We start from the raw sequence: 25,874 nt of genomic DNA, 5'->3' as shown, positions 1-25,874 counted from the left end.
TCAGTAATCTGCCAAAGAAACAGCCCCTTAAAAGCTACACTAGAAAATCTTCACAATGCGCAGAAGCTGGAACACTTAGCCATACTGATAAGAGGTTCTGCAATGCTGGGAAGCCTCCTAGAGCTACCAAACTGCTGGAAACAACAGGCGGGGCACCTGCATTTATAGATTCAGCTGGAATTGACTGAAGGCTTACTATATGCCAGGTCCTGAGTCAGCCTGCATGCACAAAGGTCATGAACCAGGAAGATGTAGTTCTCTTTTCTTACGAAGCTTACTTTGGTCAAGACAGATAATATATCAAGACTACACAAATAATCATGTAGATAAATTGTGATAAGTGTGATAAAGGAAACATAGTGATAATATGAGAACACAAAATAGGGACCCAAGAGTCAAGGAAGTTAAAGAAGGTGTTCCTGAGGAAGTCATATTTCACCAAAATGACAAAAAGAAGTTAGCCAGGGAAAGAGAGAGGGCAAACAAGTATTGCAGATAAAAATAAGAGGTGTATAAAAAGCCTGACACAGGAAGAGAGAAAAGCATAGCACAGTAAAGAGGGAAGTGGTGTGGGACAGACAGGAGCCAGATCATACAGGGCCTTGGAGGCCACCATAGGATTCTGGACTGTTCTAAAGGCATGGGCGGTTGTTAGAGGATCTTAAGTGGAAGAGTGGCCTGCCCAGATGTGCCCTTCACCACACAGGCTGCAGTGGGGCGAATGGACCACGGGGGACCTCCAGAGGGGTGTGGGGAGCCAGCTGGAGGCTGCTGCACAATCCGGGGAGCCGTGGCCTCCCTAAAGAGACGGGGGTAGAGACCGCAAGATGTGTTCAGACCCAACAGAAGTGAGCGAAAGACACTATTGGAGAAGATGTGGGGTGAGGATGAGGAGATGAAGTGTCGTGAATAACTCCCCGCCTGGCGTGGACAACTAGTCAGTGTTATTGAAACAGTACTACACCCAGCCGTAGGCGTTGTAACTCTACTCCGTAGAGGTGTACCGTGTGCCACCTCTGAAGCCAAACGTGGCATGCCTGTCAGCCACAGTTACTGAATCAAGGAACACTGAAGGACAAGGGAACTTGGGGAGAAAAATCATTTAGATTTAAACATTGCTCACAAGGAGGACAGTCTAATTAAAACTCAGCATAATCTCACAATTCTCTATTCTTCTTACTCAGAAATTTTCTAAGCCTATGAACATGGGAGTCAGTAGCCACATTTAGCGACTGAACATGGGAAATGTGGCCACTCCAAGCTGATATGTGCTGTGATTGTAAAATAAAGCCCAGATTTCAGAGACTAAGTATAGGAAAAAAGGAATATGAGATATCCCCTTATCCACATTGATTACATGATGAAATAATATTTTAAACACTGAATTAAATAAATATATTACTGAAAATTTATTTTACCGGTTTCTTTTTCTATTTTTAATGTGACTACTAGAAAATTTAAAATTAGGTCTGGAATCCATGTTATTGTCCCATTGGACAGGGTCGTCGTAAGAAATAACTGTACCATGTATTCACTAAGTAATGATGGATTGAAAGAGTTCACTGTTAAAACTGGTGAAAGGGAAATAAGATAAGCCTGAAACCGAAAAGTCAGGGGCACAATAAATTAAGTCACTTGTTTTTTGTTTTTAAAGATTTTATTTATTTGAGAGAGAGAGAGAGAGAACACAAGCAAGTAGAGTGGCAGGCAGAGGGAGAAGCAGGCTCCCCACGGAGCAGGGAGCCCGATGTGGGACTCAATCCCAGGACCCTGGGATCATGACCTGAGCCAAAGGCAGCCACTTAACCGACTGAGCCACCCAGGTACCCCTAAGTCACTTGATAACTGAACACGAAGTGAGGAACTGAAATCCCTATACTCCACAAATTTCACTTCTTACCAATACTGAGAACAGTCACAAGTAGGCAGGAACTGAGATGTCACCAATGTCTTCTTGTCTTTGGCAGGAATGAAGGGGACTTTTGAATGTCCTGGCAAAGGGGAGGTTTAAAGGGGATTTAGTGATGTTAAAGTAAAACTTAATTAGGTCCTATCTTCAAAATAGGTTTGAAAAAGAAGGCCTGCACTGAGATTTGAAGGGGGTCTGTTTAAAAGGCTCTGTACACCACTCCGCCCCACCCATCAAATCTGGACTTGAAATCCTGAAAATGCCTTTGTTAACATACGCATTAGTTGGGGTTTACAAGGACTCCTTTTGAAATGTATATACTCCTATACGGGTAAAACATTGAATCCTATCAGTGATTAATCTCTCTCCTATACCTTGATCTGAGCTATTTTAATCAAATTCTTAGACAACTTACTAACATTGAGGCATTTTCTTTAAAATATAAATTTTCAAGGCACATAGGGGTCCTACTCAGCAGCTGGAAATGAGTAGAGGTGTGCTGGAGAGCAGGAAGATAATACGAGAAAGAGACCACTGACGAGACAGCACCACAATTTTGCTGGAATTTGCTTTGGTCTCAACTCCAAATTACAAAAAAGAGATTTCACTGTCCCAAATAACCAGTTTTCACTGTTTCAGTTCATGGGAATTTTTTAAATTTTCATCTATTAGATGGAAATTAAAAATAAACCCACATGTTTCAGATAATAATTTGTGAATAAAATAATTCAAAAAAATTTTTTAACAGACTAAGATAATCCACATTTAGTCCACCAAACATCCTACTGGCCCAAACACCTACACTTGTGTGCCATTCTTATATTTATCAAGATGCCATTAGGGAAAGAATGCTTCTCTGGAAGGTTCTTCACTGTAAGTATTGAGGAAACTAAAAAGCATTTTTCCTTTTGTAGAGGTCAGGGGTGTGCAGAGAATACCATGTGGAAACTGATGCCAGCTTTGTAAAGGACAAACAGGAAATACCACCTGTGCCATGTTTAGACTTGAATCACTGGTTTATCATTGAGACAGGACCAAACCCAAATGAGTCTTTTCCTTTAACAGATTTTAGACACCTTAGATTTGTGTATTCTACTCAAAATTATTCAATTACAGATCAGACCATCTAACTCTGTAATTCCCCAAGCCTCTGACTTCTCTTGTCATCTCTCTGGGCACCTCTAGCCACTTCACTGCTTACTAATGTCTGAGTGGGAAGGAGGAGGGGGAGGAAGTTAAATTCATATCGGTCAATTTCACTTCTTAGCAACACTGTAAAATAGTCACAAGGGAAAAAGTGAGGTTTCTATATTACCTGGAATTTGTTTGACCATATGAGAATATACCAAAATAGGAAAGAATATGTTTATGTTTTTTCATGCCCGCTTAAAATTCCATTGTTCTTTTAAAAAAAATTGAAACTCAAAAAAATTCTCAGTCACGAACCTGTATCTTTGATCCACAGAGAACTTCTTCCCACCTCAACCCCCCAGCCTAAACACTATCAGCATTATTATGGACCCTCATACCACTTTTATATAGTCATTCACATGAAAATGGACTTTGCCTACTGCCTCTCCATCCATTAGCACAGTACATCTGAGTTACAGAGCATTTCCTGAGGCATTTCATGGAAGCTCCTGGCTCTTCATCACTCAGCAGTGAACAACTCCTTCCCAACCCCATCTCTTCTTATGATGCTACAGGTCAATCAAGAATTTTAGATCCATCATGGGTAGAGGGAATCTGGGTTCATCCTGCAATACGAGTGCAATATAAAGGTAACTAAAGATTCCAGATTAAACCAAACCATCAATCCCTCCCCAAAATGGATCTGAAAGCTTACAGTGGCCTCATGGACAGCCTGAATTATCCAAGGAGCTAACCTCTACTGAGAATACATTATTTTACATCTAACTTTGTTCATTACAACTTGTGAGATAGGTATTCTCTCTAATTAAGAGATAAAGGAACCAAGGGTCAGGGAGTTTAGGTATACTTCTCCAAAGTCACACAGTGAGTTAAGTGACACAGCCAGTGTTCAAATCCAGGTCTGGATGGTTAAAATCCAGTAAACTCTAGATAGGCTATTTTGTTTAATAATACTCCTCTTTGGAGCTCAGCTATATGAAGATGCTGCCATAGGGAGGAAATGAGAGATCTGGAAGAAATGGGTAATGGAGATGCCAGATTGTACCCAATTAGGAAGGTTTCAGGACTACCTTAACTAAAGAACCTCCACTTTTATCTTTTCTGTGCATTGGGATTCCATAAGGTTTATAAGAAGAGGGGAGAGAATTGAATACATCTTTTTTTTTAAAAGGCCAAAGTATATACAGTTTTTGCTCTAGGTCAGTGGGTCTCAAATGTAGATGCACACTAAATCACCTGGGGAATCTAAAAACCCAGTTGCCATGGCTGCATTTGAGACTAATGACATGGGAATTTCCGGGGACAGGACACAGGTATCGGTAGTTTTTAAAGCTTCCCAGGTGATACTAAGGTGCATCCAACTCTCAGAACCCCTGCTCCAGATTGAGAATGCTAAGGATTAAGTTAGTTTTCCAAAACACCTTTAAGGTCAGAAAAGATTTTATGGGCCCACTGACAAACACCAGTCTTTTGAGGGAAAGGGGAAAAGAGATGAGCTGAACCCTCTCACTGTTTGCCCCCTTGTCCTGAGCTGCCTTCTTTAGCTGCTTCCTTCTTCCTAAATCTAATCTCCTAATGTCTGTCATCAGCTTCTCCCAAGACACTTGGTCCTCTGCAGTTGTCTCTTTCAAAATTAGGTTCTCTCCAACCCCAAGAGAGATGAGCAGACTTCAAGAAAGAGCAATCTCAAGCTGTCAGGCCACAGGGAATTTTCTATGACCTTCTCATAACTTTTGTTTCCTTTCATTTTCCTGTCTCTCGGTTTTAACTTGTTTTATTCAGGATACACTATTCAGAATACATACCCAATAGGATCATTACATCCTCAAGCTCTCTGCTGTGGCCTAGCAAAGAGGAAAAAAAGTTGCCTAATTCTTTCCAAAAAGACTATGGCCTGGTGTGTTCACATGACTCTGCACCTGTCAGCTCGAACAAGGGAGCAAGATGTGGGAATATGGAACACTCCTACCACCTTTGTGTTTATCTCCCTCATTCTCAAAAGCTCTCCATGTATGGGGTCTCCTGACTGTTGCCAATCCCCAGACCCAAGGCCATTTTCAACATCAATGCAAAACATCAAAACTTATCACTGCAAATCAGACAAATCCAGAAGATGAGACATAGTATAGGCCAACTGGCTTATCTCCTCAACAAGTCAATGTCACATGTTCTCTCTCTCTCTCTCTCTCACACACACCTATAAGCAGGGGTGAGGAAGGACTGTTCTAAGCTAAAAAGAAGCTTAAGAGACATAACCATATGAAATGCATTGACTTTGATTAGATCCTAAATTGAACAAAGTAGTTGCAGAAGACATTTTGGAGACAACTGAGAAATTTGAACATGGACTAAGTAGCAGATGATATTAAGGAATTACATCTCATTTTAATAGGAGTGATAATAGTATATAGTAAGGCAAGAAACAGTCATATATTAAGAGAAATATGTAGGAGCACCTTAACATTAGCAAAAAAAAATGATGTAGCAAGTATGGCAAAATGTTGACAATTATTAAGTCCAGATGATGTGTATATTGATATTCATTATTAGATTCTCATTACTTTGAAATTTTTCGTAACACAAAATAATTGCAAAAATTCTCATCTTTGGAAAATAGGTACAGCTAGAATTGCCCTTCCTATAATGAAGAATTCCATAGGAAAACATTCAAGAAATGTGAAAGCAGGGTGTGCAAATACACAGGATGTGTAAGACAGCCATAGGACAACTGTGTGCGATCCTAGACCCACACACAACTCTCTCTGCCCTTTCATTCATCCTGCATGACAAGAGAAAATTGTCTTAGCGTGCATATGCATGCTTCACACCTAAAAAGGATAGTCACAGAGTTCTACCTTGGCCCTGGAGGTCCACCCCAGCTCCATTAGCTATAAGATTCCCCTTCACTTCCCAGACTTCTTGGAAGCCATTAGTTTCTGCTGGTTACTTACAACTCATATGCCCAGAATACTGGAATATTTCAAGTGATGCAGAAGTTCTCCCTACATGTAGGTAATATAGGTGCTGAATCACTTACCACACCCAGTAGGACATGTGCTTCAGGTTCCTTTTCCCCTACTGATGAGGGATTGGCTCACTCTCTAATCCAATCCTCCTTGGACTGTGACCATACATTTATTTCCCAGACTGGCTGAACCTGGAATCCCTCCTTGAGCTAAGCTAACAGACCTTTTTGGGGATGAAACACACAATTCTGTGCTCATTTGCACCTTGCTCTAATGAAGTCCACTAGCTCAATCTCACAGACCTGGCACAGCAGCAGGGCTGGCTCTGAAAATACCTATGTCTGATACTGACTCAAGAACAGAGAAAACAGTGATTTATGAAGTGTTTTTCTTGGTTTCCCAACTTGATACTGACCACATCCACCTGCAGAATGTGCCAAATAATCCCAAGGAAAGCAAAGGTTTTCCATTTCAAAAAGGCTAAGCCCAAAATGCTCAAATGCCTAAAATTTACAAATCAAAAAGTACTGAAAATTTCTAAGATGGTAAAAGGTTGAAGACCTTCTTTTTTTTTTTTTTTTTTAAGTTAAAAAAAAACCTGCTCTTTAGTCCACCAGTTTATTAGAATAAAGGAGGGGGAAGGAATCCAGCTTCAAATTAAATTGGGGCCACCTGATTAATATTAGAGCAAGATCAAGCAGAGAAACCCTAACGTGCAAACAAACAGGTTTGAGAGTCAGTGCATAATAAAATGCTGGCCTCTTGTCATACTTACTTTTTCAATAGTTAAAAAAAATCCTTCCATCTAACATTTCTTTTCTACTAAAATTATGAAAACAAATCAGGCCTCCAAGCACCAACACTTGGCAGAAGCACTTAAGGCAAGCAGTGATGCAAAGACTAAGTAATCAAACACTGGCCTGCCTGCTCTCAACATCAGATCACTTGGAAGTCAAGGTCAACCTGACAGCCCTTTCGATGAAGTGTCCCCCCAGGGAGTGGGTGATGCCTTGGCAGGAACAGCCCGAAGGGGGCTGAAACCAGGCCATAGCCAAAGCAAAAGGCAGACAAGCCAAAGTTTGAAGCAAAGGTCACAAAAGAATGATCTGTGTGCCGCATCCAGGGCAAATATATTTTGTTTGGCCTGCCCAGTGTTTTTCCAAATATCAAATAAATCCGTGACCCTAAAAGGTCAGGAGATTTCACATAAAAATTTGGACATGTCCCATGAGAAGAGGCTACCCCGTCATTAGATCACCATAATCCCACTTCTCCGAACTTGGGAAAAGACCAGGAGTCTGAAAGCTAATGAGCCCCAAAAGTTACCTTTCCATAACATTTAGCTGCAAGCTAGGCATCTGGAAGCCAGAAAGCTAGCTGAGATGTAAAAGAACTGTCAGGACGCAAGCAGTTAGGAAAATCAAGATGGCAGCACCACAGAACACAGCAGTGAGACTAAACCTGAAGTGACACTGAGAGAGCTTTTATACCTTATGTCAGGAACAGAAACTGCTAACCAGACGAATTCAAAATTCTGTCCTGTAGATGTCTTACACAGTGGTTCTCACTCCTTGAGGATACTAGAAAAGTGCCCACACAGAGATGGGGTAATGAAAGAGGGACTAAGGAGAAGGTTTCCAAAGCTAGCCCTCTTCAACCACAGCAGCAACCTTTATGTGTTTTATAAATTGGTCTTCCTTCCAAGATTTCACTTGTTGAAAGGGTTCCATTGCTTAAACAAAATAAGGGGAAGGGGGCTTAAAAACCACCACTCTAAATAAGAAAACTCCATTAATAGGATAAAGTTTTCAATCTACGTGTAAGGTTCATAAAAGGATCTCAGGGAGATCATTTAGGCCATTTAAAACATTTGCTGTAACTGGATGTTATACGCAACTAATGAATCATTGAACACTACATCAAAAACTAATGATGTACTATATGCTGGCTAATTGAACATAATAAAAAATAAAGAATAAATAAATAAAATAAAATATTGCTATTTTTCATTTAATTTGCATGATTGACATATTCTTGGAAAATAATGTCAACCAAATATTTAAAATGAAATCCATTTTTAAAAACCAGTGGACCCAAATTTTAAAAGAAAGTGGCTCTTAATTTTTTTTATTTTAAAAAAATAGCTATGGTTGGGGTGCCTGGGTGGCTCAGTCGGTTAAGCCTCTGCCTTTGGCTCAGGTCATGATTCCAGCTCCTGGGATCAAGTCCCATGTCGGGCTCTCTGCTCAGCAGGAGCCTGCTTCCTCCTCTCTCTACTGCTCCCCCTGCTTGCACTCTCTCTCTCTGTCAAATAAATAAATAAAATCTTTTTTAAAAAAAATAGCCATAGATAATATGTAAAAAATGGGCATGGCTATGTACCAATAAAAATTTATTTACAAAAACAGACAGCAAGCCAGATCTAGCTGTAGTTTTGTCAAACCTGACTACAGACAATTAAACCTTCCCTTTATGATCTCTGGAAATGTGCCTAGAGAGGTAAAGACTAAGGAACAGCAATAGCTATCCTGTATATCTGAAGAGCAGTTATATAAAAAAGGGAATAAACATGATCTCCTGTTTATTCATTCATTCAACAAATATTAAATGAATACGTATGTATGCACCAGACATTATAACTACGCACTGTGGATACAGTACTAGATAAGACAGGTAAGATCTCTGCCTTTACTGAGCTAATTCCCTGTGGGAACAAGGAAAAGAAATAGGAGAGCGTATGCTCTCTACTAAGGTGGCATATGGAGCATAAAGCAAGGGCCTCCATCCTGGTATAGGTCTTTCAAAAAAAGTTAGTCTTTGTGTTCACCAAGTAAGGTGGGAGTCAGAGAGTGGGGATTCCAGACAGAGGAAAATAAATGTGCAAAGGCAAGGAGGCAAGTAACACCACTGCACATCTGACCAACTATAAAAGATCAGTATGACACGCACAACTGTTCAAGATAAAGTGAAACAAGCCACAGCTAAAGAGGGAGATAGGACACAAATCATAAAGGGAGGCCTATGAGTCACTTTAAAGAGCTTGAACTTTATCCTGAGGGTAATAGGAGGCCTACAAAGGTTTCAAACAGTGAAATGACAAAAAGAGATTGGTGTTTTAGCAAGTTCACTCCAGAGGTTGTGTGGAGGCTGAAGGTAAGGAGACCCATTAAAAGGTGGTTGTTGTAATCCTAATAGGCTGATTACCACCTGTACTAGCTATGGACAGAGATGGAAAAAAGTAGAGGGAGGACTTCTGCTTCTAAAAGAATTCAGAGACAGTGGAGTTAGTGGTACAGAACCAAGCCTCCCACCAAAAACGGCCATAGAGCCATAAAACTGGACAAAACTTGACAATGATTTTCAGGCAATGGGAAAGAGACAGTAAAAGACAGCAATCTCTCAAAGAAGAAAAACTCACAAGGTGACACCAATTGCCCAGCTTTTTGCCTAGGGACAACTTCCCAACTACAGCAAAGTGAGCTAGAATTCAGGCACAACAGGCTCACTGAACTGAGAAGGCAGAGTCCTGAGTTTGAAGAGATGGAATCTGGCAGAGAGGAGGCAGCTATACAATGAGGAGCTGCAAAGTCTCTGTGGGTATCCCCTGCAAGTCCTTGGCTGAGGGCTGGGCTACACACACAGAGTGAAACTATGAAACCACCTAAAGCTTCCCAGAAAGTAGCTGCTAAAGGGCTGAAAAAAGAGCAAAAATAATAGGGTTTGGGCATTGGAGGAGGATATTTGCAGTTTGGTACAGCCAGAGGAGGAAAAAAATCTCATTAACACCTCATTAATCCCCTGGGCATCCAGCAGAAACACCAGAAAGGCTTCACCTTAGGAACGGGGACCACCTCTAGAACAGCCTTTCTCAATAGGAGTGATATCATCAAAAGGGTGAAAATTAGTTCCAGGGAGGGAGTAGAAAGAAAGAAAAGAAAATCTTAGAAACTACACAGTACACAAACAGATAAATAGTTACCTCTGTGGTATTGATCTTGGAGGGTGGGAGTTAACGATTGGGGGGTGGTATGTCTAAAAAGTCTCCTGAGAGGGTAATTATGAAAAAAAAAAAAAAAAAGACTGAAAAATACTGCTCTAGAGTACAAACTACTCTGGACCCGGGGCAGAAGCACCTAAAACTAAGACTTGATGAGATCTTCAGAGGAAGCAGAATTTGTAATTTAAGTCTAAGTTAAAGGGACTTTGGCAACACACAGAGCTTTCTACAGAATCATTTCAGCAAAGGATAATCCAAACTTATCCAAGTTCAGGGTGATTAACTGCCTTCTAAAAAAAATTAATTTTCAGAGGAAAATATTTTCACAGGACGATAACAGGTCACAGTGTCACAGTATCTAAAATGTATCACCTACAATATCTAGCATACAATCAAAAATTGCTATATCTGCAAAGAAAAAGGAAAATGGGATCCACAGTTAAGAAAAAGTAACCAAAAGAAACTGATCCCAAGATAGCCCAGGTGTTGGGTTTTCCAGACAAAGACTTTAAAATAGTTACTATAAATATTTTCAAGGAATTAAGAGAAGATATGCTCAGAGAATTAAAGGAAACCATTGTCTTCATTTAAACAAATGAGAATCATAACAGAAAAATGTAAACTATAAAAAAAAAGACTATAAGGGCGCCTGAGTGGCACAGCGGTTAAGCGTCTGCCTTCGGCTCAGGGTGTGATCCCGGCTTTATGGGATCGAGCCCCACATCAGGCTCCTCCGCTGTGAGCCTGCTTCTTCCTCTCCCACTCCCCCTGCTTGTGTTCCCTCTCTCGCTGGCTGTCTCTATCTCTGTCAAATAAATAAATAAAATCTTTAAAAAACAAAACAAAAAAAAACTATAAAAAAAAGATTTAAATTCTATACCTGAAAAGAACAATAACTAAAACGAAAAAAGCGGACAGACCTGAGAGATATTTTGGGAGTTATACATTCAGCACGTTCAATAGTGGTGAATGAATATGGAGAATAAAGTAAACAGGACTACCAAACTTTTGCTCCGTGGTGTGTGCTATCTCTTGAGATAGGTAACACCCTACACAAAGCAGGTTTACATTGCTCCAAAAGTCAAAACCAGAGGGCAACTGTGTGGAAATGATAAAGAGCTAGATGACAGGATGACCGAACAACTAGAGTATGCAACAATGCAACTGATTCTGTTGCTAAGTAGGGAGTACCCTTCATAGGAAACCGCTGGCAGAAAACAAGTGAATTATAGATTCTATAGAAGAAAATAATACTGTATGGGATAGAAGATTGGACTATGTATCATATAAATTTCCTTTCAAAGTTAAATTTCTATTGTTCTTGAATCATTATGAGACCCCTGCACTGCAATACATGAAATGGATATAGGCTCAGCAAATAATGTGAAAAAGATGGACAGGGTTTAGCCCACCCTTCCACTAAATGGCTCCATATTTAGGAGATGTTATAGTAGGTAGAATAATGTCTCCCACAAAGATGTCCAAATCTTAATCCCTGAATCTATGAAAATGTCAGGTTACATGGCAAGGGGGAAGTAAGATTACTAACCAACTGATGTTAAATTAGGGACATTATTCTGGATTACCAGGTGAGCCCTGTATAATTAAAAGAGTCCTTAAAAATTGAAGAAAGAGGCAAAAGAGGGCAGTCAGAGGGAGATGTGACTATGGAAGAACGGGACAAAGAGGTATAACATTGCATGAAAATGGAGAAAAGGGGCCACGAATCAAGGAATGTGAGCAGCTGCTAAAAGTTAAAAAGGTCAAGGAAATAGATTCTTCCCCAGAGCCTCCAGAAAAGAAAGCAGCCCCGCAAGCACCTTAACTTCAGCCCAATGAGACCTGTGCCAGACTCCTAGCCTACAGAAGTATAAGATAATAAAACTGTGTTGTCTAAGCCAGTAACATTATGGTTTTTTATAGCCACAACAGAAAGCAAATAACAGTTTTCCAGAACTGTGCTAATATAGTAGTCACTATCCACATATGATTACTTAATTAAAACAAAATAAAAATTGAAATTCAGCTCCTCAGTGACAATAGCCACATTTCCAGGGCTCAATAGCCACTTAGCCTAGTGGCCACTGCACTGGACAGTGCAGACAAACACTTCTATTATTGCAGAAATTTCTATTGGACAGCACTGATCTCTTCAAAGTCTCTCCTCAATTATACTTTAAGGCCTATAACTTTGTGGAGGGCTATTTTTAGAGCTATAAGCTTCCTTTCATTTCCTATATCAAAAGTAAAAACTATATATTTCCAGGAGGAAATAAATAAAATACCATAGATATAACTAAATCAAATCAGTTCTGAGCCCCCTATAGGAACAGAAATTCCATTCTGGCTTTACTGAGTCAAGCCATGGGCTTTATAGAAAGTATTTTCATTGAGCTCAAAGGCTTTTTACTTCAGTTTTCTCCTACATTTATGGCTATTCCAGAAGGTTATGGTTGTAAGAAATAGGAAAATTGAATAGCAAGATCATTACTGAAATTTAAAATTTGCAAAAGTGTAAAAGGATATAAGTAATGACTATTGAATAAAAAAAAAAAGTCAAAATCATTTCCTCCTCTATAACTTTTCTGGGTTTTATTCATGGTACTAATATGATGAAACCTGAAGATGTAAAGCAGTTAGTGTCAATGAATAAGGTCATGTTATTCAAAATTATACTACTGCTTATGAATCATAACTTCCCATTTTAATATTAAGCTGTCATTTTAAATGTATGCCTTCAAATGTTTTAAAAATTGGTCTTCACTCATGTAGACAGAACTTCATATTCACCTTGGTTTGAAATCAGTGAAATTTATTTTGTTGAAAGTCTCTCTCCAGCTTAGCCCCTATTTCACCTAGGCTTTCCACCCTGATACCCTCCATGCACTCACCTCGGCCCTCAAGAGCTAGGTCCTACTCTTGATCCAGCCACATGCTTTTCCCTAAAGCTAACAACACGTCCAGTCATCCAAGTCACTTGGAGATGAGAACTATAACAGGCAACACAAAAGATAACAGACACAGCCTGAAAAACACATACCTGGCTTAAAAGAACAGAGTCATTGGATCAAAATCAGGGACTTAAGAAAAATTCCACAGGTCAAGTAGGCATAAAGTTCCTCAGGTCAAGATCAAACAATAAGTCTTGAGAAAAGAAAATTCCGGCAGCAAAGATCATGAATTAAAGCAGAGTCCAGGCAACAAGGACTGGATCACCAGCTGACAGCAAGGCTTCAACATGATGGTTGTTTGTTTCAGCCCGGGGAAAAAGACCCAGTTCCCAAACACAGGGATGGCAGACAAAGGAAGCACAGGCACCGGGCAGGAATGAGTAATGGCAGGAGGAGAGGAGAGCCCACCGATCTTCCCATGCTGGTCACATTATCATTAGATCCATTACCAAAGAGAATACAGAGACCTCCTTACCAAAGGTAAAAATAATAGGAGATGGAATAATGGACTTCAGAATGGAAAATGGGAGAGGAGAGTTGCTAATAATACAGAAATATTATTAAATCCTAGTAAAATCATACCTGAAATTATGAAACATGCCCCTGGCGTTCTCTGGGCAAAGGAAAAAAAAGGGATTGAGACAAAGTTAGGGGGAGTGACAGTAGGCAGTCAAGAGGGAGAGGGAAAAGGGGGAAAGAGCTTATTAGTAGCCCTAAGCAGGCCAAACTCCCAACTGGTGAGATAGACACCAAATTCTCTGCTGCAGCAGCTTCTGGAAATAACTTCTAGAAGCCACAGGTCTCAGAGCAGGAGCAAATCCACGCAAAGACACCACAAATGAAGAATGTAGATTCCTCTGCCTCTTAGAAAGTTTCCCGTCTGCTAGCTGATACCTGGTATTGCCAAAATGCAGAAGCTCCAGAGTCTCTGGTCTCCCACACAGAGAAGCTATGTGAGGGGAAAGCTGCTTTCTGTTCTTGCTCACCTTCCCTAAAGAGGATCTTTATTCCCACTCAAACACAGACATACCCATGCCGACAAAGCAGTCAGTGTGCTAGGTACTAGGGTTTCAAGCATGATTGTAAAAGACAAGATCTCTGCTCCCAGACACAATAAAAGAAAAAGACAAGAAAATTTATGATTAAAACATGATTAAATTGAGTCCTAATAGAGAGAGGTGCTCAAGGTAAATAAAATTATCTTTGGGCAACTGACAACAAAACTGTTTAGAGAGGCCACAGAAAGAAGCATAAATAATTTAGCCTACTCTGCTTTTAATTAAGATTCTGCCCTATCCATCCTTCTTTATCAGGTCTTTAAAAGGTGAAGTTCCTCAAAGCTCAGACAGAACCCTCTTTTTTTCTTAACTTTATACCCTCTCCCTAGACAATTTCATCAATGCCCATGATTTCAAATACTCTCACCTAAATGTGTATATCCATCTCAGACCCCAAAAACAAGTATATCTCCGCTGTCTACTTGACATCTTCAAGTGAATCTTTTATAGGTACTTTGAATTCAATGTTTCCAAAACTGAACACCTGATCTTCAAGACCACAAACGGTGACGCCATTCACACACTCAGGTGTCCCGCTTCCATCAGCAAGATTGATATCTTGTTTAAAGTTCCTTAGCCGCTTCCCACTGCTCTTAGGATAAAACTCCACATCCCCATATGGCCTCCTAATCCCTGAATGTCCTGTCCTCTCCTACCTCTGTAGGTTCATCTCATGCACTCTCCTACTCTTGAACTCCAGATACGCTGACTTTATCTCACACACTCCAATGCGCCCTGTTTTATCCTGATCTCTCTGCCTGGAATACATCTTCCTTACCAGCTTTAGTTAATTCCTACTTCTCCACAGTTTGACTCAATCAGTATTTCCTTAAAGACACATTCCTGATTTCCCACACTAAGTCAAAATCTCTAAGAATACAGTTCATAGCATTATGATAATTATAATTAAATAAGAACAAACACTTACTAAGCACATACTATTGGACCAAGCATGATAGGTGATGGGGATTCAGCAACAGGAAAGACAAACAAGGTCTCTACTCTCTTAGAGCTATATACTTGACATGAGGAGAGACAGACGATACGTAAATGACAAAAAAGCAAGATAATTTCAGATAATAAGTAATATGAGGACAACAAAACAGGTGATGCGGTAGCCAGTGCTCAACAAACAGTAGACAATCAACCAGAAGGCAACTTGAGAAAACCTGCTTGCTATCCGAGTTTCATGGCTTACTTAAAAAGAAAGAAACTATTGATTCCCAGGTCCATTCATGTCTTTCTTAAGATTCAGAATTTTAGACTAGGTTATCTTGTAGGTTTGAAGATTTCATTCACTCATTCATTCAATAAGCATTTACTGAGCGCTGCCTCCTTGCCAGGCACCATGGAAGATTCTCTGTACAGGATTTTATGAATTGAGGAAAGAAAATCTGTGTGGTGACAGTGCTCAGCAAAATGACCACATTACTTGGAAAGATAACTATACATCTAGACAAAGTTATGTGGCAGGAAATACTTGTTATCATTTTTGCTAGAAAAAGATAGACAGCTGCATCTTATTATTCATGGCAGTTACATTCTATAAAGTCACTGCAAACAATGAGAGAAAATTGAACCATGGCTTTTCGGGAAATAGAAGGTGAGGTTCCTGCGAAACTCTGATCACAACATTTTTGTCAACCTATCAATATATAACCTTGCTTTTTATGTGTGTTTCTTTTAAAGACACCATATTTAATATCTATTGGTTCATTAACACCGAACTCACAGCCAACAGCGCTATAATTCATGCCCGAACAAAGTTTATCTAACACATGTACTTTCTATGTAGGGTACATCGCAGTCTTCTTGCACCGCAGAACACTAGCCAGCACGTCACACTACACTTTAACATCATTAAACAGTAATCACCCCAAAGGGTACAAAAATATGTCAGTAAATAAACCAGGAAAAAGATACTTGCTTACAGTATGAGTGAAGAGAGAAGGAAGAAAAGAGAAAAAGAAAGTGTAATTCTTGGGATTGAAACCTGGTTCCACCATTTACAGGCTGTATAATCTTAGAAAAATTACTTTATGGCTCCATGCCTCAGTTTCCCCTTCTCTGAAATGAAGATAATATTACCTATCCTGTGGGTTTACAGTGACGATTAAAACAGTGAATACAAAGAAAGTATTCGGTGAAGTGTCTGACGCATAGTAAGCGCTATCTAAGTGTTGACTATCAAAATAAACAAGCATAAAGCCCTGGGAGATTGTCTTAACCTTCAGTAAAAGTATGTGATGGGTGTTCAATACCCACAGCTATCATTCATCTTTCTCCTTCTTCTTCTCCCTTTCCCTCCCCAAACCTTTTCTTTTCCTTTACTGAATCCTTCTTGCCTGCCTCGGACTCCCTGGAGGCCCACACAGGATGTTGGAAGGTCCCTCTCCCTCAAAGAGCTTACTGACCTAGAGGCAAGCAGCTTTCATTCCAGAATTAAGATGACACTTCCTTCAAGTGCAGACCCAACAGCTTCCGGAATGAACATCTCTCCCTGTTGGACACCCAACCAGCTTCAGTAGAAGGAGCCTTCATGTTAACCCCGAAGCTCTGCAACAACTGCCCCTTTCCATGCTAGCAAGGGACTAGACAGTCGCCATCTTGCCAGCACGACTTCAGTGTTCAGTGGGTCACCAAACAAGCAAGCCTCCAGACAAAGTAAAGAGAGAGATGAGGAGCCAGATGAGAAACTGACAATGCCAAAGCTGGAGCTTCTCAAAGCAAACCTCCCACGTGCATGTCCCAGCTGGAGACAGTGGAGAGGAAGTTTGGGCCAGAGCCAATGAGTAGAAGGGAAGAGATACAATGGCCATTGCGCAAACAAAAGCTCTTTGGGTTGGGGACGGAGAAGGCTCCAGGAGCAGTAACACCCAGGCTAGCCCCAAGGGCCAGGGCTTTAGCTGGCAACATGAAAGTCCCCTCCTGCCAAGGTTGCCAAGGAACGCTCTCAGAAGGCCAAGAGTATGTTTTTCAGGGCATCTTCTCAGTGAAATGTGTGTGGCACATTTTGAAGCTGGCAGAATCCCTGCCTCAGATCTCCTCTTTGGAGCTTCCTCATCTTTCTGATCAAGACAAGAGGCCCTTTTTCATGGTTTTCATAGTATTAGCTTCCAGTTAGATACTTTCAAACTTCCAAATTAAGCAGAAAAATGCTTTGAAAATATATTGCCTTCATCAAGAAAGATAGTTTGGGACTTAGAAAACATCAAATACTTACCAATTCAACACATCTAACGACTGCAAACTACATTTGATAGCTACATTGTCCATTAGTTCTTAATTTATCAGATCTGTCTCCAGTCATAATAGTCACTCCCCCTTTCAAGGATCTGTGCTGCAGGCATCACACACAGTGCAGACACATCCAAAAATTTATTTCATTTAATCCTCCCCCAAATCCCTGAGAGGTTGACGTTATAACCCATCTCCATTTCACAGTTAAGGAAACTGTGTGAAAAATAATTTGCCAAAAATCATGTGGAAAGTAAGTGACTGAGCAAGGACCCAAACCCAAGGCAGTCTGACTCTAATATCTACATGTCCTAGTGTATTTGTATATAACCAGGTAATTGTACAGTCTGCACTCAGTGGGATACAAACTTGAAATGGATGTATTTTTCCCAGTCCCTCCTGCCACAGTGAATCATACTTTACTGCTCCTTAATAACATGTGGATAGACTCTACAACTTCCCAATCACGTTCAGTTATTAGAAGAGTGCCATTCCAGTATTTAAGACTCAAACCCATTTATTTGTTAAATTCCAGTTCTGCATCCAAGCTCTTCTCCTTCCACATCCTCAGGGCTGGCCCAGCTTCAGGTCGGGGCTGAGAGGGAGCAGGAGCCCTGGTCGGCTCTTGCTCCTCTCCCCACCCTCTGGTGAGAGAGGAGATGTGCTCAGGGTCCAGTGTGCCTCCTCCCTCCTCCATCTTCCAGGCTAAAGTCCGCCAGTGTGTTGGGAGGCTGAGAGCTGAGAGGTGGCAGGAGCTGACATATAATACCGGCTGCCCGCTTGCTTCCTTTCTAGCCAGATCTGGTTTTCCTCTGCTTCGCTAACACAGAAGGGGGATGCGGTTTACCTGGAGGGATGTGCTTCACTCCATCTCCGTCCGTGACTGAGAATGCCCTCAGAGAGAGGGCAACTGTGTTTCCATGTTGTCTCTGCCAGTGGGCCATGCCCTCAGCCATCTTGCCAAATGGGTCATCCCCTACTAGATGTCACCTGATCAGGCCTAAAACTCATTCTTCCCATTCTGCACTCTTTACTTCTCCTGTGGAGCCACAGAAACCATGAAAATCCTTTTCCAGGCCTTTCACGTGGGGTAGGGGTATTCCCTCTGTCTTCCTAGACACCTTACCCTGGGGCCCCTTCTCTGTCAGCTTTAGCGGACTACCAGGGCCAGGCAAAGAGCAGGCCCCAATTTCACATTCCCATATGCCCTGACACCAGCAACCCCTGTCAACCTCTCTCCTTCCTTCACCACACTTGGCTCCACACCAGACCAATGCTAACACCCAGAACGGCCTCTGCCGCTTCATCTCACCCAACATCTAGCTAGGGGTGAGAAGCCATCTCCTGTGACATCTCGAGGCTCTTGTCCAGGAGTCCACCGTTCATGGGGCTTTGACGTAGGCAGGAAGCGAAGGGACAGAAACACTGTAACTTTTGGCCAGATGGTCAGCAATTCACAACTGTAACAATGTCTTCCTTCTCCTCTCTACCCCATATCTTCTTTTATCAGATGAGAAGGGAAAGGGAAGGCACAGAGTGACAGTGTAGTTAGAGAGAACTGTTTGACTAGCTCTTACTGAGCTCTGGAGAAGTATCTGACCCCAGTTATTTGTAGCTCACTTTAAAATACAGGGTGCTTTTGTGTTCTCTCTATCTCTGTCAAATAAATAAAATGTTTTTTAAAAAATTTAAAAATAAATAAAAAACGGGTGCTTGATACCTCTTTGTCAACACCTGCCCAGGCTGGAGGGGAGAGCCACTACTCAGCTCCTGGGGCTGTCACCATGCAGGGATGCACACAGCGTTGCCCATCGTCCATTTTCCAAGTGAAACGGGAAACGTGTTCACCACTAGCGCTGTAGACGCTCATTGTCACTGTCATGGTGCTTCTCCTTTGCTTGCTCCCCCCGCAAATGCTTTTTTTTTTTTTAACTCAATGATTCTTGCATCAAAACTTTAATAATCAAATAAATTGAACCCAAATTTTCCCTTAATATCTCCTCAGTCTCTATTCTCTGCCAGAATTCATATCTCTCAAAAGATTAAGCCTCTCCTACACATCAGAGCACAGAAGAGCCAGACTCCACACTGTGCTGGTTTTCAGACGTCAAGGCTGTGCTCTCCCCTTCTCTGGTTCTCACTCAGAACCACCTGCTGAAGGAGCCATCCAGAGGGAGAACGTCCTTTCTCTGCCAAGTAAACTCAGTCTGACTTGTGCCCTTGGCCCAGTCCCTGGCCACCTTCTCCAGTATTTTGGCACTCCCTACCCTTGCATCCGTGTGCATACTCTGCTTCCTCCCACTCTCTCAGCCAGTGGGTACAAGCCCTCTCTGCCTGCAAGCAGAGTTAACCTGTCTGGATCGCCTGCATGGCTTTCTAGTCGCTATCTGCCTTCCATTCACTATGACACTTTTCAATAGGCTCCATTTCCTCACCACGCTCCTGCTCCTCAATTCTCCGCACTACAACATGTAGTGCTCTCCAACCAATCACACACCCACAGCGCTGAAACTGTTAGCAAAAATCAGCAACTCCAAGTCGCTAAAATGCCCTACTTCACCTCTCTGAGCTAGCGGTTTTACAGGTCAAACCATGCTTCTGAAAATTTGCTCCTACTTTAGCCCCGGTGACACCAATCTATTCTAGGTCTCCCACCTCTGGTGGCTCCTTCTCTGTGTTCTTAGCCAGCTCTTCTCTGCCTCTTTTACTTCCTCAGTCCACTTCTTTTTTTAACATTGTTAAGACCAAATCTCACTACAGAATGAATGGTGGCCCTAACTGTAGAGTACGGTAAAAACTCACAGGCTATGGAAGGCTCTCTCCTTACAAAGACCTAGAGCTTTATTCGGGAAAGTCGGATTACGCACTTACAAGCAGGGGTGCAATCTTGCACGTCTACTGAAAGCCCACAGCAGTCCAGCCAGACCAGACCATTCACCTGGTGTTTCAAGCTTGTCCTAGGTACATTTCTGCCTTTACCAATGTCATTCTCACTGCTGGAATGCCCTCTTTCTCAATCACATTGCACCCAGCCTTTAAGATTCAGCTCAAGATCCATTTCCCAGAGACAACTCCAGCCACGGAAATCTTGCCCTTCTCCAAAACTGTAGCCTTATTAATAGTATCACCACCTTGCATCTAATCATACATAATTGTGTGTTTTAATAAAACCCAATTCTTTCAATGGTTTCCAAAGGAAATCCACTCAACAAATTTTCATTGTGATTTCTATGGTCTTACTGATATTTATAGAGTAATGAGGAAGGGTTACATTACATGGAACACAGCATTTCACAGGATAAATCCCCACTTGGCTTGCCTCTCTCTAAAAGCCACCTCTCATGCCACCATCAATGACCTTCTTGACCTTCTTGCCTTTAAGATCCATCTTTCTTTCAGAAATCTGAGGACCAGCCAGGCCTTGAAGGTGGTAACTCCTCCCCAAGCTTTTCAAAGCATCATCTTAAGAAAGTCATTTTTCCCAGCAAAGGAATTCTCATACCAGTTACCAAGATGACTCTACTTTGTTTTTTGTTTTAATTAATATTATTGTTCAAATATAGTTCTTGAGCCCTCGATTAAATTTTAAACATCTAGCGAAATACTAATGATACTAGTAGTAGCAGCAGCCAATACTCTGACACCCCTAGAACAGTGTTATTCACAAAGGCAGTGCTTGTAAATACCTGTTGCATAGATGAAGAGAGGTCACACACACACACACACACCGCCAGGGAAGTGAGTTTGAATAGGTCCCTAAAACGTTATGTGTGCATCCTAACCCCCAGAACCTATGAGTGCGAACTTATTCAGAGAAAGGGCCTTTGCAGATACAATTAAGGATCTTGAGATGAGGTCATGTTGGATTACATGGTGGGCACTAAATTTAATGACAAGTGTCCTGATAAAAGACAGAAGAGGAGAAGACACAGAATGCAAAGGAGAAGGCCATGTGAAGACAGAGCGACTAGGAGTTATGCAGTCACAGGCCAAGGAAAACCTGGAGCCACAGGAAGTTGCTAGAGACAGGATGACTCTTCCCTAGGGTCTTCAAATGGAGCAAAACGCTGCCAGCTCCTTAACTTCAAACTTCTGCCCTCCAGAACTGTGAAAGAATAAGTTTCTGTTATTGTAAGTCACTGACTTTGTGGTAAGTTATTACAGCAGCTCTAGGTAACTAATACAAGCTGCTTCTGTGTATTTATTCTTCCATTAGGAAAATATTCCCCCAGAGGTTGTTATATACCAAATAGACACTGTGCGAGGCATTTTAGATACATAAAGATCTTGCCTTGAAGAAATATATATTCCTAAAGCAAATCTGGTTACTCCCTGGATTTAGGGTGTCAGTTGCTAGCAGGACATTTTATTTTGTGTTTCATAAAAGACCACAGATATAGTTATACCTTTATGTCATGAGAACAGGACATCTTAATACAGCTGTAGAGACATAGGTGGAGAGAGGACTCTAGGCCAGCCTTTCCTAATTCCTGTTATTATCAGGAAAGACCATAAGAGTCTGAACAAGTCAACAACTAGAGCATCTGAAAGAGCAGGGCACACATCATTACCCCTACATTAGACATGTTAACTTTGTGTCACAGCTCAAATAGCTCAAATAGGGCTGCAGGAAGATATCAAAAGAGAGCACCTGTGGCTATAGATCTGAGACAAAACCAGCAGAGGGCCATTCACCAAACTATCACACCCTGATAGGAAAAACTATCCCTTTTTTGGAATAACGTTTCCAGGTGCATGAGCTGACAGCAGGAGATTTCTTGGACAAACCTTGGCACAAAAGAAAGCAGGTAGCTGGAAATGAGTAACAAATCACACGCACATGCCGTATTTTCAGAAAGCCGCAGGCAAAGGAGTGGGAAGGAAAGTAAAAGCTAAAAACTCACACTCACACATAAACCCCATGTCATAAAGACAACTGCTATTTTGTCTGGAACACAGACAGCATTGATTCTTGTCCCCTATAAATCTTGTACAAATAGCTGTTCCAGAAAGAGCATGTCTCATTTAAGGCAACTCTTAAAAAGGAAAAAATATATATACAAGCCACAAGAAGAGGGGGGAAAAAGGCACAGGAAGAAAAGGAGGGGTATACAAAAAATACTGCCACAGAACAGATAAAAACTGTTGCCAAACACGATGCCATGAAATAAAAAACAAGCATATGCCTCTATGAAACAAAAAATCAATGTAAACATACAAGAGCTCAAATAAAATAAAGTGAAGCAATAGAAAGAGAAGACTTAGGTATCAGCAGGGTCCATAAATAGAAGAGAAAAATAAGCCCATCAGAATGAAGATCATATTAGAGACAGCCCAAAGAGACTAAATATTGCTGAAAACAAAATAAGGACCATGAAGGACACAAATGAGAAAAATAGTCAGAATAAAATGTAAATGACTGAGTTAAAAGTGATTACAGCAAAAATAAAATGTTTCAAATAATTACAGCAAAATGATACACATGAAAGTTAGAAAATGGAAATCAAACATATGCATAACTAATATCTCCAAACAGCATAATCAAAACAATGAAATAAGATTAAATCCATCATTTCCCCCTGTCTAGGGAAAAATTTTCAAAGAAATACATTAAGACCAAGTATTTTATATCCAATAAAACAGTTGTTTGAGTATAATGACAGCTGACAAACATTTTTTGAGCATGCAAGAACCAACCCAAAGAATTTTATTCCATCCTTCCCCTTTACCATCCCTGGAAGAAACTGCTAATACGTGAGCTTCAGCCAATTAAGAAATGAAGGAGAAAACTCTGGCTAAAATAACTAAGAGTAGTACTGAATTCACAGTATAGTAAATCCTAGACCAAAACAAATATACAAATTATGGTTATAGGACAGAATGGATATGTTATGTACACCACATCTTCTTTATCCATTCATCTATTGATGGACACTTGGATTGCTTCCATAATTTGGTTATTGCCAATAATGCTACAATAAACATAGGAGTGCATATAGTCTTTCAAATTAATGTTTTCATATTCTTTGGGTAAATACCCAGTAGTGTGATGACTGGATCATAGGGTAGTTCTATTTTTAATTTTTTGAAGAACTTCCCTACTGTTTTCCACAGTGGCTGCACCAGTTTGCACTCCCACCAACAGTTTCTCCACATCTTTGCCAACACTTGTTGGTTCCTGTGTTTTTTATTTTAGCCATCCTGACAGGTGTGAAACAGTATCTCATTGTAGTTTTGATTTCCATTTCCCTGACAATGAGTGATATTGAGCATCTTTCATATGTCTGTTGTGGTACCACAACATTTATGGCTGAATAATATTCATATATATTCATATATATGAATATATTCATATATATGAATATTCATATATATGAATATATTCATATATATGAATATTCATATGTATTCATATATATGAATATTATTCAGCCATAAAAAACAAAATCTTGCCATTTGCAATAACATAGATGGATCTAGAGAGTATAATGAGAAGCCAAATAAGTCAGTGAGAGAAAGACAAATACCATATGATTTCACTCATATGCAGAATTTAAGAAACAAAACAAATGAACAAAAGAAAAAAAAGAGACAAATGTATTCATATATATATATTCTAGGTATGTCTCCTCTGACAAGGGAAACAAAAGCAAAATTAAACTACTGGGACTACATCAGAATAAAAAGCCTTTGCACAGCAAAGGAAACCATCAATAAAATAAAAAGGCAACCTACTGAATGGGAGAAGATATTTGCAAATGATACATCTGATAAGGGGTTAATACCCAAAATATATAAAGAACTTATACAACTCAAAATAAAAAAAACAAATAACCCAATTAAAAAAATGGGCAGAGGACCTGAATAGACATTTTTCCAAAGACATACAGATGGCAAACAGACACATGAAAAGATCCTCAACATCACTCAACATCAAGGAAAAATGCAAGACAAAGACATATACCATACAAATATCAATACCATATGATTCACTCACATGTGGAATTTAAGAAAACAAAACAAATGAACAAACAAGAAAAAAAGAGACAAAAAAAGTCTTAAATACAGAGAGCAACTGGTAGTTGCTAGAGGCAGGGGGTACAGGGGTAAAATAGATAAAAGGGGATTAACAGTACACTTATCTTAATAAGCACTGAGAAATGTATAGCATTGTTAATCATTGTATTGTACACTGAAATTAATATGACAGTAAATGTTAATTATACTTGAATTAAAAAATTAAAAAATAAAAAAGGAGAAATTAATAGAAATAAATGTGAAATTAATGAATTAGAAAACCAGAACATACAAGAACTAATAAGTAAATCTGAGAGCTGTTTCTTGAATGGAGGGAGAGGGGGAATAGAAAAGAAAACCTTTAACTTGCTAAATTTCTCTAGGAGGAAAGAAATAAAGGTGGGGGGAAAATCACAGAAACAGAAGAAATTAAAAGAATTCTAAAACACCTCTTTGCTCATTCATTGTTAATAAATTTGAGAACTATGATGAAATGGATTATTTTCTAGGAAATCCCAGATGAAATTGAAAATTTAACAGGCCAATGTCCATAGGAAAAGTAGGACAAATTGTCAAACATTCACTCCCACTGAAATACTAAAGCACACAGTTGGTTTCGCAAGGGGAATCTTGCCAAATCCTTAAAAAACAGATAACACCAATGCCATTCAAAGTGTTTTAGAGCATAGAAAAAAGAAGGAAAGCCTCAAAATTACCTTTATGAAGATAAACCCCAATAAAGATAACAGAGAAAAGTACAACCAAGAAAATTAAAAGATCATTTCCATAGATTATGAAAAAACTTTTGATAAAATTCAACATCCTTTGTGACAAAAATTTTTATCATATACTATATTAAGAATGAATGGGTTTTCTCTTAGCATAAAACATCCTTATTACATCTCAAAAGTCATCATATTATGCCTAATAAAAATACTATTAATATTCTACTAAAGTCAAGTTAAAAGATAAAGATGTCCACTACAACAACCATTAATTTTTTGGAGGTTTTGGTAATATTAGACATTAAAAATAATAAGGTATAAAATTTTAAAGGATCTGGTAAAATTATCATTATTTTCAGGATACAGGACTATGTAGCTGGACAACACAAGAGAATCAACTGAAAAACATAATCAATAAGAGAATACATTAAAGTGGATGAATATAAACATAGTATAGTTAATAAACATAATAAACACTGCTACTATATATATTTATATATATAGTAGATGAGTAGCAGATATAGTAGCAGATGTAAAGGATTCATAGATTACATTTAAAATAGGAACCACAGCGCCTGGCGGGTTGAGTCAGTTAAATGTCTGACTCTTGATTTCAGCTCAGGTCATGATCTCAGGATCCTGAGATCGAGCCCCAAGTGGAGCCCTGTGCTGGGCATTCTCTCTCCCCCTCTCCCTCGGTCCCTTCCCACCACCGCTAGCATGTGTGTTGCACTCACTCTCATAAATGATATAGATAGATAGATAGATAGATAGATAGATAGATAGATAGATAGACAACCAAAAGTTATAAAACAGCTAAAAAATGTATAATAAGAAATACATATAATCGGGGGCGCCTGGG

At 40.0% G+C, this 25,874-nt stretch overlaps 1 protein-coding gene across 13 annotated transcripts in view; it reads right to left on the bottom strand.

The window, feature by feature from the left end:
* The window catches only part of CPQ (carboxypeptidase Q), a 440,125-nt gene that overhangs the window by 381,508 nt on the left and 32,743 nt on the right, over window positions 1-25,874 (bottom strand). For 2 of the 13 annotated variants that reach the window (XM_057308085.1, XM_057308089.1), the window contains exon 2: window positions 1,901-1,991. The exons of the other annotated variants lie outside the window; for them this stretch is intronic. The gene's annotated coding sequence lies outside the window, so the exon portion shown is untranslated. The remainder of the gene's footprint in view (window positions 1-1,900; window positions 1,992-25,874) is intronic. 13 annotated transcript variants of the gene reach the window in all.

Source organism: Ursus arctos, unplaced genomic scaffold (genome assembly GCF_023065955.2).
Source record: "Ursus arctos isolate Adak ecotype North America unplaced genomic scaffold, UrsArc2.0 scaffold_6, whole genome shotgun sequence".
Taxonomy (NCBI): Eukaryota; Metazoa; Chordata; class Mammalia; order Carnivora; family Ursidae; genus Ursus; species Ursus arctos.
This window is presented reverse-complemented; position numbering and strand designations above follow the sequence as displayed.